The 15,501-nt window shown below is 39.6% G+C and overlaps 1 long non-coding RNA gene across 1 annotated transcript in view; it reads left to right on the top strand.

The window, feature by feature from the left end:
* The window catches only part of LOC141982407 (uncharacterized), a 28,155-nt gene extending 13,496 nt beyond the window's left edge, over positions 1 to 14,659 (top strand). The window contains exon 3 of the long non-coding RNA XR_012638062.1: positions 14,443 to 14,659. This is a non-coding gene — a long non-coding RNA (uncharacterized LOC141982407). The remainder of the gene's footprint in view (positions 1 to 14,442) is intronic.
* The last annotated feature ends 842 nt before the right edge of the window (positions 14,660 to 15,501 follow it).

Raw genomic sequence — 15,501 nt, forward strand, 5'->3', positions numbered from 1 at the left:
TGATGTACAATTTTTGACCCTTAAAAACAAAAGAAAACAAGAACAAACAACGACAACAACAAAAACCACCAGAAAACCAAAAGATTTGTAGATTAGCAACAAAAAATATAAGCAAAGCAGAAGTTGTGTCTGGCCTATCCAGCCTACCACATTTGAACATACTAAAGCATAATAAATAAACCATAATCTTTATATGTGGCTTCACATTTGCAGATACATTCTTCTGAGCAGAATTGTGGTCCCATAACAACAACAGATGATACTGACAATATCTACCTAGCATTGTCTATTATAACACTGAAATGACAAGCAAAACAGATGTGTAATTTGGTGTACAGAAACTTTGCACTATTAAACTTCTGGGTTTTGTCTGCAAATAATTTGTAAGAAGTTTAAGTAATATGATTAAGTGTAAAAGTATGAGCACATATAGCAACCAAAGAGGCATAAAGTTTTAAGAGGCATAAGAGACTTCTGTGGCCTATTATCACTGTAATTCTTTTTTTGTTGTGACAAAGTACTCTAACTACTATCTAGCCTTATTTCTAGTGCCAAATAGTGTTTTTGCTCACTTAACCTTATCTGGGTAAATGGAATATAAACATGCCAATCCATTTTGAATAGTCTCTTAAATTCATTTAGAACTCACAGTAGAATGTCTCACTTTTTTAATCCTAAATGTATATACTTCCTTGTAGTGCTAACAGAGTTGGTCTTCACTTTTTATGCAACAAAGCATTTGATTAATCCCTTGAAAACACATCAAGATTACAGCCCTTTATTCTTACTTGCATTACCGGCACATTAGACTGCCAGGAAAGAGATAACATTCAATTACAGAAAAACAAATGAAGATTCAGGGTAGACACTTAAAGTTCTGTCTTTTGAATATAGACATTATTTGCCAATCACCACCGACTGATTTTATTTCTGTTCAGACTAAAGCAATTAAAGAGGTAGGATGATACTTATGTCATAATTGTATTTATGAAATACAAATGAAAAGTGAAAACTCAAAGTAATAAAAACTCAGTTGCTGCATTTTATTATTAAAAGGACACTCTACCTACACCCCTGGAACTAGTCAGCTGAAATTTTCCATGAACTGAAGTGATCAAGCACAAAATGGTTATAATGCCTATACAAGGTAATGTAGGACATTACACAGAGTGAGGGACACAGGCCCAGATTTACCACTTGACCACTTGCACAGGTCTCCCAATCTCAGTGGGCCTATTGTATTAGAGAGAATATATGGGCTAAAGGTGTTGTTACCAGATTTGCCCATTACTTTGGGGTATGCTCATTTATTAGGGTTACTCTTCCGGGGGGGCGGAGGTGGGGGAGTTCTGTAATTCTTTCAGTGTATTACTTGTGTCACTTGTTGTTTTCATACGGAGCTCTGCTTCTCCCTTCTGCAAGTTCCCTCCCAATGGAGCTATCCTGCAGGACCTCGGTTCCCCAGGGCTGGGTTCTGCCAGCCCCAGAATCAGATGAATACACACACACAAACATTAACAGAGCGCATCTGAGCGGACTGGGTCAATCAGCACTTCCCAGCTATCCCTTATATGTCCCTGGACTTAGCAGGCTGGGTCGAATGGCATTTCCAAGCTGCCACCCTCACTTGCCACAGGCACTACACCCGAATAAAGTATGCCTGAGCAAGCTGGGTCGAGCAGCACTTTCAAGCTGCCACCCTTATATGCCACACACACACCTGTTACTATATGTTTCTATTGGATGAGGCAAATCTCAGACATGCACCTTGCAGAGGGTGATGAGATTTGTGATAGCTTTTTCTTTCTGGGGGAGTTTATTCCACAGTCACAGTCCAGCACAGAGAAACTTCCATTTCATGCGTGGATGAGTTTTACTATTATTGTTGAGAGGTCCATTGTGCCATAGAAGCAAAAGTGTGAACTGTGGTCTTCATCCCAAAACTTCAGTTGATCTTTTATGTGACCTGGATGCAAACCATGGAGCACCTTGAAGATAAGGACTGAGACCTGGAACTCAGCTAAATATTTAATGAGAAGTCAGTGTAGAGAGCAGAGGACAGGTCTGATGTGTTTGTGGTAGCATGTGTCACTGAAGAAACATGATGTAAGTGCTGTCTGCCAGTTGGAGGTTCCTAACCACTGAAGGCTTTATGCTCAAGTATATTGAATGGTGGTAGTCCAGTGGAGAGGTGACAAAGGCATGAATAACCAAGGTCAGGTCTTCATCCACCAGTGTAGGATGGAGTTCCTTGTCAAATGGAGGTGATATAAAGCAGTGATACTCAGTCCTCAGTGATTCAAGAGCCAAATTAGCAATCAGCATTACCCAAGAGAGCCATAGTACTTTGAATTCATTGTTTTATATATATTATATATATATAAATTCTTACAAGAAAATGACTGACCAAGTATTCTACAAATGGCTAATAACATAGTAAAAGCATTCTGATTGATTAATAACTTTGATTGGTTAATAATTAAATCACACAGTGTTTTAATATCATGTGCTGCAAAGAGCTGCAGAAGACACATGAAAGATACACTTGTGGCTTCTGATTCTCAGTCTAAGTATCACTGATATAGAGTATTACTCATGGATGCTGTGTGAGAGCTCAGAGTTGAAAAATTTGTTTGCATACAGGTAATAAAAACGGCGGTGTACAATAAGCATATATATATTTAACTCACTGTATGGATCATTCAAATTAATACAATTTTATTTTAGTATGTTCTTGGTGATAACATACATTTCTGTAACACAAGGATACTTTTGCCTGTACAGTATCCTGGCATTAAATAAAGTTCATTTGGTTTTTAACATGCATGTTTTCTGGAAGCTGATCTGCCTGTGTAAAAGGACAACATACTCAAAATTAGCACACTCTGCCTCTCAGAGCATTTAAAAGTGAGGAGGAGACTCAGCTAGGAGATCAAGGCCATTTCAAACCATTCTTTAAAGCTACTTTAAAAAAATCAAAGCCCAACCTTACAAATTGTTTATATTTTGAAATATGCAGTTTTTGAAAAAAAGACAGCAATCTTCCTAGTTCAATTGAGCCCCTGAGTCAGTTTTCTGATACAGGAAGCAAAGAAAAAAAGTTAACGCACAATGATTAGTGATGGGAAACTGTATTTCCAGAACTACATTTCTCACTTGAAGAACGCAGAAAAGATCAATTCATTCTTCAGTCCTATTCAACATCTATATGCAGCCACTAGATGAATTGGTCAGATGACATAGACTCATGTGCCAGCAATATGCAAATGACACATAGGTCTGTGTATTCTTGTCACCATCAACATAATGGCTCAGTACTTTGGAGTACGTTCATTTATTAGGGTTAATAATGGATTGAGCTCAGCTCATGGATGAAGAACACCTGGTTGAAACTGAACTTCTGCTAGTCAGAGGTGATGCTGAGGGGCAGAGTAAAACATTTTTAAGAGTTTGCAGCCACAGTGCTGTCTGTTTTCATTGAAGGTACATACCTTGGATCACTCAATGATTGCCTGTTCTGTACATTCCCTCTGAAACACATGGTATTGGCCACTGTCAGAAGACAGGATACTGGAATATATGGACCACTGGTCTGACCCATTATGGCCAGTCTTATGTTCTTATGTACCCAGAATTGGTCAATTCAATGCATAGTTTAGGAGTGCTCCTAGATTATTTTTTCATACCAGACACCCACATAGCAGCATCCATAAGTTACCCTTTCTACCATCTGTAGTTTGTTAAGAGAATCCTTCCCATCCTGACATTGACCTGGCCTTGGTTATTCACACCTTGGTCACCTCTCGGCTTGACTGCAGCAATGTGATATACCCAAGCATGAAGCCTTCAGTGCGTAGGAAAGCACACTTGGTTCAGAACACTCTAGGACACAAGCTGCATAGCTGTTTGTGTGATGAATGCCAACATCATCAAAAGCAAGGTGGATGCCCCCAGGGAAAGGCTGCAAGTGAGGTGCCAGGTCTGCGGGCTGCCTGCACACACAAATTATAAATGTTTGTATTCTAACTGCCTGAACTGGATCCCTACACTCTGATGGAATCCAAGCTGTACACGGACTCCTGACCCCAAACTTTCTCTTGGACAACCATTACAGGAAGAGATGAAAAAGGAGACTGTAATTTCTAACGCAAAACTAAATCTCTGTGTCCTTAGATACCCACCCGCATTAAGACACAACTGCCTTTATCTGGAAAGCATTATGGCAGGAGAAGGTAGTCCAAAAAAAGTGGCAGGTATTCATGCACCCTCTTCATCACTTATGTAAGAGTGGTCCAGAAATCCCTGCACATCTGTACTTCAGTCAAACATGTGCAGAAATGTTCCTGTCCTCTTTAGCAGATCAGGGATGTATCAATGTTAATAAAGACTGTAGTGGTGATATAAAAATAGCACGACATAAAAATAGCACGACTTCTGGTGTTTATTATGTAGTAAAGGAAAACTTGTAAACTCATATTTGTTGGCACTGATTTCCGGAGCCAGTATAACTCAGCTGTTGTGACACTATAATGTTTTGTTGTATGAGTATGACCTTGGGAAGCAGAGTACCCAAGGGATAATTCAATCAGAGATACCAAGGCAGTAAACACGCTTTTCCTGGGATTATGCACAGTTGTGGTACAATTCTATATATGCTAATGAAAATCATTTTTTTCCAAGATCTAGTTGTCTACATAGATTCAGAACTTGTAAGACTATTTGTGTGTAATAGTACCATCTAATAACTCCCAACACCATTATATTATCCTATTTTTCCTCCAACATATCACATCCCTTTAATTTGATAAAGGCATTCCTTTCAGAATGTCCATTGATTGAATTGTCCTAATTCTTCTTCTTCCCCTGTGGCAGAAAATAGGGAAGGCAAGATGAGCACAGATTACCCCCATCATCATGCCTCATTCAATATATGTGACTCACAGACCTGGGTTCTTCCTGGGAGAATGGTTTCTTGGTATGACAGCAGCTGGGGGAGTGGAGGTTGTGAAACATGCTAGCAAACGTAGACCGAGTGCCTACCTCCTCCTCTTTGGCCTAGGTCATCCTGCACATGATCTCTGACTGGGGAAAAATATGCCCATCTTTTCTATTTCTCACTATGGGCACTGAAGTGTGCTGCAAAGGGACAATTCTGCTGCTGTGAAGGTAGTGTTGGGGAGATTTTTGTTGTCTGTGGCTACTATACGTTCCCCTCCACTGTGTCATTTCTCTCCCATTGCTTTTCCTTTCAGATGTAGTTATGTGATTCCTTTGAGGTGGCCCAGTTGGAAAGGTGTTCTTTTAGTTCATACAAGCCACAGTTAAGACAAGACAGCATCACTTATGACACAACCATTCTGAAGAAGGGCCTTGTCTTAGTTACCCATTTCCACAACATTTGCAGGGGAGACAGGAGAAGACTGGCCTCAACCATCCTTCTGCCAAGTCACAGGAGATGGTCCTGAGTTCATATATGCCTCCCTTAGTTCCAAACTAATGCACTTTGCACCTGTCATCTGCCCTTGATGCTCCTGGCCTCGGTTCTTCACTGTTCAACGTTTTTCTACCTTTTCTATGCTCAGTGGGTTTTCTGAATGAGTCCAAGGGTGTGAACAAGGGACAGGCATTTGTCAAGTCATTGCTGCACTTGTGTTTTGGCACCCACCTGTTGTGCCAGCAGATGCAACTCTTTATTGTTAGTTCCTTAACCTTAGCTCATGTCAAGTTTCCTCCCCCACTCTAGGGTATAGATGTGGGGACCTGCATGAAAACCTCCTAAGCTTACTTTTACCAGCTTAGGTTAAAACTTCCCCAAGGTACAAATTAATTTTATCCTTTGTCCTTGGAATATCCACTGCCACCACCAAACTCTAACTGGGTTTACTGGGAAACGTAGTTTGGACACGTCTTTCCCCCCAAAATCCTCCCAGCCCTTGCACCCCACTTCCTGGGAAAGGTTTGGTAAAAATCCTCACCAATTTGCATAGGTGACCACAGACCCAAACCCTTGGATCTGAGAACAATGAAAAAGCATTCAGTTTTCTTACAAGAAGACTTTTAATAGAAATAGAAGTAAATAGAAGTAAAGAAATCACCTCTGTAAAATCAGGATGGTAGATACCTTACAGGGTAATTAGATTCAAAACATAGAGAATCCCTCTAGGCAAAACCTTAAGTTACAAAAAAGTCACACAGACAGAAATAGTCATTCTATTCAGCACAATTCTTTTCTCAGCCATTTAAAGAAATCATAATCTAACACATACCTAGCTAGATTACTTACTAAAAGTTCTAAGACTCCATTCCTGTTCTATCCCCGGCAAAAGCAGCATACCAACAGACCCTTTGTTTCTCTCCTTCCTCCCAGCTTTTGAAAGTATCTTGTCTCCTCATTGGTCATTTTGGTCAGGTGCCAGTGAGGTTACCTTTAGCTTCTTAACCCTTTACAGGTGAGAGGATTTTTCCTCTGGCCAGGAGGGATTTTAAAGGGGTTTACCCTTCCCTTTATATTTATGACAGCTCATTTAAAAAAAAAGAGTGGTGGCACAAACACAGGGATTCTAATCTCAGATAGTCTCTTGAAAAAAAATAGCTTTTTCTCCACTGGTGTTGCAACCATCTACTGTGAAAAAAATCTTCATTGTAGCAGATCTGTCTTAACAATGCTAAACCCAGTAAAATTGGTTTGAGTGCTTCACTTTAAAAATATATTCATATGAAAAACTTCCTGTATTATTTCGCTGAGAGGTATAGGATGACAATAAACAAGAAGGCAGCAGAAAGAATAGTTTGGTTGTTTAGCATTAATGGACTTTTGTCTCTAATTCCCAAATTGATTCCTGAAGATATTTCTCAAAAAGTTGATTCCAAAATCCACCAATATTTACTGTTTTTTTTGCTTCTGGGTGGTGCCTTATAACATGTTACATGACACATGCAAGACACATGGCAGAGGCATATAATAAAGAAAAATGACATGGCATAGGCATGACAGGCTGACAATATCCTGAACAAAATTTATGGAATTCAGACAAACTTACTTCAATAAAGTTAAACCTTTTTGAATTAGGGTCAGTACTCTTGGTATACTTTGTATTAAAATTTAAGTTTTTATGTACTACTGTGAGATAGTATGAAACTTCCTCAACAGGGAGACAAGATAAATGCAATTTCTGGAATGTATTAGGAACTTCAAGTCTTTTTACTAACAATACATGTGAAGTGGACTTCCTAAGTACCTTGGAGTGAGGAGAATGCAAGCTCTCCCCCTGGGAAGCCAACCTTTTGAAGATGCCCTAGGGAGAGAGTCCCACTGGGTACCAATTACCTGCTTCTAGAAACTCCAGATCAGGGACTGTATACTAAACTGTATGAAAGGATGAACTTAACATATGATGAGTGTGTTTGTTCTGAGGTGAAACTGTGATGAACTGGTAACCATGAGGATTCCTCTTGGGTGAAGATTTGAAGGTTCTGCCAGAGTCTATGTTAAGTTTGGGATAATCTTGATAAGCTAATTAGCACAGGTGCAGGTTCCTTTATTGTTTTTTAAAAGTTTTCTCTGTAGGGTTTTTTTGTTGTTTGTTTGTTTTTTTTTACCTTAAGTATAAAATAGGTGTGCATAGAAAGAGCTGTGTGGTACTCATAACTGCAGTAATTACACGTTAACCATCTCTGAAGAGAAAGCAAGCAGATGTCCTTGGGCAATCTGTGTGTGGAAGAATAACACAGTGAAGGTAGGGAACTGTGCAGCCTGGAAATACCCTGATGAGAAGGGAGAAAGACAGGGGTTTACCCAAGGGAGGTGACAGCCAGGGGATTCAGAAAACTGGTAATAGGTGTGCTTGCTGTGTCACTGAGGGGAAATACAGCCGTGATTGCCCTGATGTGTGACAGTAGGTAAGAAGTCTTATTTATCTCTTTTTTATCCCCGTCTCCTGTTTTCTGTTAGTGTTTGAATTCTTAATCTTCTGTTTGGTTTCTTCCCTTCAGCTATTGGTAATGAACTTGAGACAACACAAGATCCAATGCCAGGTCATTATGTGTGGCCAATACTGTATCTATGGTAATTTAAATTCCGAACCCATGGATTTTAGCTTAAAGGCAAGGTAGTTTGGAGGTGCCTTCTTAAAAAAAAAATCTAGTGAATCAAGAATTTCAGTTCTTCCTAATCTTCTGATAATCTGGATTATTTTAAAGCAATGTCATAGTATTTACGGAGGATCATTAACAATTGAAGTTTTATTGATAGCCCAAGTTATTCTCAGTTCAATTCCTAGCACACAGCTGTGCACAGCCAAAAATTAATCTTTGGTTTTAGTTCCATGAGGGAAGCTAAAGACTGGAAGAGCACAGAGACTCATCTCCTCTTTCATTGCTAGAGGCAGTCCCCCAAGCCTGGGGTTGGAGAACATTAGGGGGAAACAATTCAAGGACTCTTGAATTGCCACTGCCTCTGCTATATCTGTTTTGTAGCTTGAGCATTTCAGTCTCCGGACCTTTGAAGGTGACACCTTTTAAAAACCCTTCATTTAAAAAACAAAACAAAACTGTTCACTCCTTGATTAGACATTATTTAGAAAAATGTGTCTACCCTTAGCTGTAGCTGCAGAAGTGGTTTCTCCCCTCCCTCAGGAGCAAATTTCTTTTAATTCCAGCAAACAACTGTTTTATTTAAACATATGGATTTATTACCCATGAAAACACAGCTGGTGAATATTTTTCCCAGAAGCTAGGCTGTTATATTCTAATAGGTATTTGTAGGTATTTAAGGTAACCCGAAGATTTTATTTACCATAAATCTTTACCTATCAAAAAGTTTGGTTCAGTCTGTCAATTTTTTCTTTTTCTCTAGAAATTCTTCGACATAAATCTTTGAGGTCTAAGAATAGGTTATTGATTTACTTCTTGTTCTGGATTTATTATGACCTTGAAATCTGCACAAATCCAGATACTATTTCCAGAGAGAAGCAGAGATACAGACAGTGGGGACATACCAGTTACTAAGATCTAGTAGAAGAAGCTTATTTCATTTTCTAGGTATTGTTTTTGAGATTTCACAGCCTTTTAAAGAAATAAGATTCCAACTTATCAAAAAGCTAAAAATATAGGAAACTATTTTCTTTTTTCCTTTCAGCTGTGCATTGAAATATTATGTTAAGCCTGTCTTCCAGGTTGAATCAAAATTAGCTACTGATTGCATGGAAATGTAATGCAGAACAAAATTTCTGTTGTCAGGAAGTTTCTGCATTAACTCATGTCACTTCACATTCCTAGTAGCTTATGGCTATTGTGCACGTGAACAAGGAGATATATTTTGTACCAGACAAAGGTAATAAGGCCACCTATTTGATTTTAATTTAATGTTGGGGGTGCATCCATATTATGCAAGTATGGATTGTTTATCATAGCCAACATAGGTAGAGTATCATGATTTTTTTCCATGACACTATGATAAGAGTTTTGGTGCATCATGAAATTATAGAAAAGAGAGAGAATTTTTTTTATACAGAGCCAGTGAGTATTTACCTGAGATGCTTTTCATTCATATCACATCACTGCTTTCCAGTCTACCGCTGCCAGCACAGGTTCCTTACTGACACTGATTGTCCCCCACTCACACCCAAAATAGAGCAAGAATGATGCTTCTTGCACAGGGGGTTAATTGGAAATATTAAGAGGGAAGCATGCCACACAGAGCAGTTTCTCCTCTGCCCTTTTGCTTTCACTGTGCTCAACTCTAAGTCTTTTTTAAAAAATAAACAGGATTGTAAGACTGTCATCTTCTGCAGTGAAATCCGGACAGTGAGGGATTGTGTCAGTGCCTTCCATTTACCTCAAAATACTTTGCTACTGTAGCTTCCTTGACAGAATGCATTCAGCATGCACTGAGCATGCATACAAGCATGCACTGATGGCCTCTTTGTTAAGCAACTGTAGTTCAGCACTCTCATTCCAGCAGCTTTCTTGTCATTGGCCTCCATCAGCCTCGGTTATACCTGGAGTGATGACCCTGACCCTCCCAGTGCCAAATTTTCCCCAAAATGTGTGCTTTGCAATGTCCACCCTTCTTCTGGACCATTCAGGGAGATAATATGATTTGTTTGTGCCTTTAAAGATATAATACCCAGCAGCTTGCCATATTAACTGGCGTTAACATTAACTTTAAACCAAACACAGCACTGGGTTGATTTCGATAAAAAAGTAAAACAAGTTTATCAATCAAAGGAATAGGATTTTAAGTGAGTTCAAATATAAGGGATACAGTTAGAAATGGTTACAAGCAAATACAAGTGAAAAATGCTTTATAGAAGCTAAGACTTAACTAAACAAGCTACAGCCTTTCTTCAAGGCAGTTTCCCTACCTTCCATCAAGATGGCTGACCAACCCCTCTGGTCAGATGTCCCACAAAGTCTAAAGTGCTCTATTCCTTTGTCTTGTTTGGTGAAGGATCACTTGGTGTTCCCTGCTCCTCTCTTTTTAGTCCAGCGGATCTTCAAAATGGATTATTCTGAAGATTACCCAAAATGTAATGTTCATTCAAGCTGTGAGGAAGTCTTCTGCTGAATGAGGTCTCATGCTCCTTTTTTCCCCTGGTTGGTGTTTGCCAAAATGCAAGCTGATATGTTTCCTGCAATCTCCTTCTCCAGCTGTAAAGCTGAGTGGTTATCTTCTCCCCTTGTTAGTTTGGTGGTCATGATTACTTTTTACATATATTGCATTCCAATGTCTCATAGTTTACCTTGCAAATACATACCCGATGGCAGAACCACATTACTTTGTCTAGGGTGGGGTAACTTTATCCCTGCCTGGAAGACACACTTTAATAACATAATTTCCAATGTGTTTGGAATTTTGAATTTGTTCTTTGTACATATGCCACACAATAACATTAACGATCAGTTTACTGTTGATGTCTATCATGGCACCTTCTAGATACAGATTATGACACAGTGAGTTGGGGTGCATTGAACTGATCAAGTCAGCTGAAACTCACTACCGCATACCAATGAGCCCCTTGCCCTCTTGTACTGGGATGTTGTTCGTTATAATTAGATACCCTGTGAACACATATTAGTACTTCCCATTATCATTATCATAAGTGACAGTATAATATGGCTGCATAGTCCATCCCTAAATCCAGTGCATATGCCTGTACAAAAGAAAAGCAGGTTATAGAGACTAGCCCACAGCACTCTAACAGTTTCAGGCCTAACAGTCTATTTTCCCTTAGTCCATAGGCTCACAGATTATCCCCGGTAAATAGGGTTTTCCACAATCCTTTTCCAGTTTTTTAATCCAAACTTTCTCTTTCCATAGTATAGTTTCCACAGACCCTTGGCTATCCCTCTATATCTCTTTTCTAGATTTCTGGAAAGCAGCCATACTAAATCTCTTACTCATCTAAGCCACAGATGGCTCTTTTATAGCTGTGCTGTCATGTGACCCACTCAGTCACCTGACTCCTCTAGGGACTATTTCATCCCTTAGGCAGCCAGAATACAGAGCAGGAAGGGGCTAGAATCAGGTCTACCCTTAAAAGCACATCCCAGCCTGTGACAGGCAGAAAGGTAGATTTTTTGCCTGTGCTGGAAAATGTTCATAAGATTTTTAAATGGCTGGTGTGAGGTTTGTCCACCAGAGCCATAAGGTAAGCCATTCCTTAATTTCTCATCTGGTGTGCTCTTATATCTGTCTAAAGTTTTCAATTTACTAATATATTGACGTTCCAGAATAATCCAGAAATGTGAGTGCTAAGTATATGGGTCTTTTTTCTACTAAACTCTGTTCACACAGGTTCTTATACTCAGCACTACAGCATGTGCTCAGCAGTGCATTAAGTAACATCACTAGCACCTGTCACTCTTGGTTCATTCTCTCTCTCATCCCTCTCCCCAGTGTGTTATGGGAGGGTTCTGGTTTTGTGTATGTTGTTATGTTTTAAAGGTACCCACTACTTAGTGTTTATATTAATGAAGACAAGGTTAAAGAAATAAGCCTTGCACTTGGAGTGCAAGGTGGTGAGGTTCATGATGGTCACTAGTTCCTGTGGAAGTTCATTCTGGACTGTCAGACAGCCCCCAACCCCATGAAAGCTCTGTCTCTTGCACAGATTTGAGACGGTCTCCTGCAAATAGTGGGTAGATGATACACACAGAATCAGAATGGTTCTATCCTCAGAAGCCAGAATTCTACATATCCCCAGCCATCTCTCCATCACCAGCGCACAAAAGGGATACCAGAAAAGGGTAGTGACAAAGTGCTCCCTATGGCCACAGTCGTAAGAACAGGTATTCCCGTAGCCTACTTTTTCAATATGAAAATAAAATTGGAGATGTTCAGCTTTGGAAAGAGCCTTTGTACCTAGGAAAGCAACAAAGTGATCAACAGAAGGGAAGAGAAGGGAATTTAACAGACTGACATCTTTGGTTACTACCTCAGAAAAGAGGATCCAATGACTGGAGATTCCTTTATAAAAAGACGTATATAAGGGTGGATAAGAAGTATGTTTTGTTGTTGCAATCCCTGGAACTATAATGTCCTGGAGATTTATTTGGAGAACAACATCATTGTGATGGAGAATACTAAATGGCTTTTAGGACAATTTAACAAATTTTGCAATAATTGATACAATTATTAAATTACTGTATTGTAACTTCATAAGAAAAAAATGTAAGGCTATAAAATGATGATCATTATACATATAAATTCCATGTCTATAGCATAATGTTAATATGTTCAGAAATGCCCAGGTGCATGCTACCTGTCTGCTAGCATTGCAAGTCAAACTTTTTACATCTATTGATTGACAGCTAGGGATACAATTGTGCTACACTGTAACAAAGAGACTGCTTCTGGGAGAATGGCCAACATTTGTAGCATTTGAATATGTGGATCACAAAGCCTTCAGTGATATTGAAACAAAAAGCATTTCAGCACTGAACAATCAAAACACACTGATGACAAACCATATCCTGGAACATGCCCCATATCCTCCCCGCCAAACCACAGCCATCACCACTACACCAAAACAAAAAACACCACCAACAAAAAGTAGCTAGTCATTTACTCCTGGGGTCACTTTCTTTTCTCAGATCAGTATTCTAAATGTAGACATAGACATTTGCTAGAACTAAAATAGGCCACAGAGCATATTATGCTACTACCCCTTTGTACATTCATTGTTTACATGTTCTTACTTTCTCCTATTTTAATAATAGTGCTGTTTCAAAGTGAGCTACAAACATTAGGTAAGTCATTTTCACAACATTACTATAGTGTTCTTCCCAATTTACAGATGGGGAATTTGACACATAAAGGTTAAATAATTTGTCCATGTGGTCTTTAGTCCAAACTTAGGTACCTGATGAAGAAGTGGATCTTAAGGAGAACACATTACCAGATGGGTCAGATGCACATATTTGCACTGATGGGCATATTTACTGTTATAACCCAAGAAATGTACATCCCTTAATGCTAAAATTAGCCTACACAAAACCCTTAATATTAAAACACTTATTATGAACTCTGCACCACTGTCACCAGGGAGTTAAATAGCTTTTATTGGCAGCAAAAATTCATTCACTTGTATGTTGAGATAGGTGATTAGCATATGGAAATGCCATAAAAGCAAGTGGCTTTAAGTGTGTGGTTATATGAGGCACATAGTATGCAGCAGACCTCATTATGCTGAATTAGAGGACTTCTTGTGCAGTAGATTTTTACCTGTCAGAGAGCAGAAATACACTTAGATGATTTATAATTCTGATTATTAGGATATTCTGCATGAGGAGCCCTGCAATTCATCACACGTAGAGTTCTCACATGTATAATTGTCTCTCTTGGATCAAACTTGTCTGTTGCAGGAGAGGAAAGCAGACACAACTTCAAAAAAAAACATAACTAAATCTATTGTTGCAATCTATGTTCTCAGCAGATTTAAAGGTTACACTTAGAGTTTGATAAACATAAGTGCTTGGCTTTCTGCCTTCACTACTGTTGATGAGCTGTTTTTCTATTAAATATATACATGCAAATAGATTTCTCTTTTTCTTAGCAGTATCATTCTGATAGGTCTGATCTCAAAAGTCAGGTGGCACATCACAGTTTTGCCACTCTCAAATAGCTCCTCAAAATGACTGGCTATATTTATCCTGAGTGTAATTTTGTTGAGATCCCTGGAATTAAACCAAGAATGAGTTTGGCCTGAAATATTGAACAGAGAAAGTGCAAGGGAAAGATTAGTGCTGTAGCGTTCTTTAGTTATTTCATGAAACTTAAGTTGAAATGGGAAAGACAGTGACCAAAGAAATAATACATTAGGTTACAGGAAAATAAAGTGATGTATGGATATATTAGCCTCACAGTTTAACATAGATCAATAGTTCCTATTGAGAACTGGAAGATGTGATGTCTCTTTCTCCTCACAATTGCTCCTACAGGTGCCCAGGCTCTATAATAGCAGTACAGACTTAACACCTGTAAAAGCAGTTGAAAACAAGGAGGAGTCAGCTTTACTACTGAAGAAGAGAGAAGAATGCAACCTCTCCCATAGGGACTAGAGTTGCTGGCAGAATAAGAACTAGAAGCTGCCAGTGGGTTCAAAGTCTCTGTGGAGAAGGATAGCCAGTTGGACACAGGAACGGTAAGCCAGGCAGCAGTGGAAGACAAGGGGACATGCCTGTGGAAGAGAGAAAGGCAGAACAGGTGTGTGGGGGGACACCAGTGGAGTGATTACATGGAGGCTGATCCCTCCCTCCCCCCCCCAGAAAAGCTGCCTAAATACTTTACTAATATCATTTTTCCATGTAAACACTTGTTATAGCTCTCACAGGCATATCAGAAAAATGGTGTGTACATCTGTGAATGGGATATGAGGAGGTTGGTTGGCGAAGCACTCTCTATCCCAGGGATCGGCAACCTTTGGCACGCGGCCCATCAGGGAAATCCTCTGGCAGGCAGGGATGGTTTGTTTACCTGCAGTGTCCACAGGTTCAGCCGATCACAGCTCCCACTGGCCGCGGTTCGCCGTTCCAGGCCAATGGGGGCTATGGGAAGCGGCATGGATTCGCCTGGAACGGCGAACCGTGGCCAATGGGAGCTGTGATCGTCTGTGACTGCTGGATGCTGGACTGCTGGACGCGTCAGGTAAACAAACCGTCCTAGCCCACCAGCAGATTTCCCTGACGCGCCACGTGCCAAAGGTTGCCGATCCCTGGATTCTATTCAGATGTGGTCCAGATTATTAGAGAGTTTGACAATCATGTTGTAGGCAATATATCATAACAATGCGGCTTTATAAAATCCAGCACAAAGCAATTGAATACAATCTTTTTTTTTTTTAAAGAACTTCTTCTGTGGAGTCCTGGCCAGCCATATGAACTAAAATATGTAGTCAATGGGTACGAAGAGATCTAATGTACCTAGGTACAAAATATCTCTTTTGATTAATCATGTCCATATAATCATAAGAATAATCTCTCGTCTACCCAGGTATTTAT

The sequence above is a fragment of the Natator depressus genome, chromosome 1 (assembly GCF_965152275.1).
Source record: "Natator depressus isolate rNatDep1 chromosome 1, rNatDep2.hap1, whole genome shotgun sequence".
Lineage (NCBI taxonomy): Eukaryota > Metazoa > Chordata > Testudines > Cheloniidae > Natator > Natator depressus.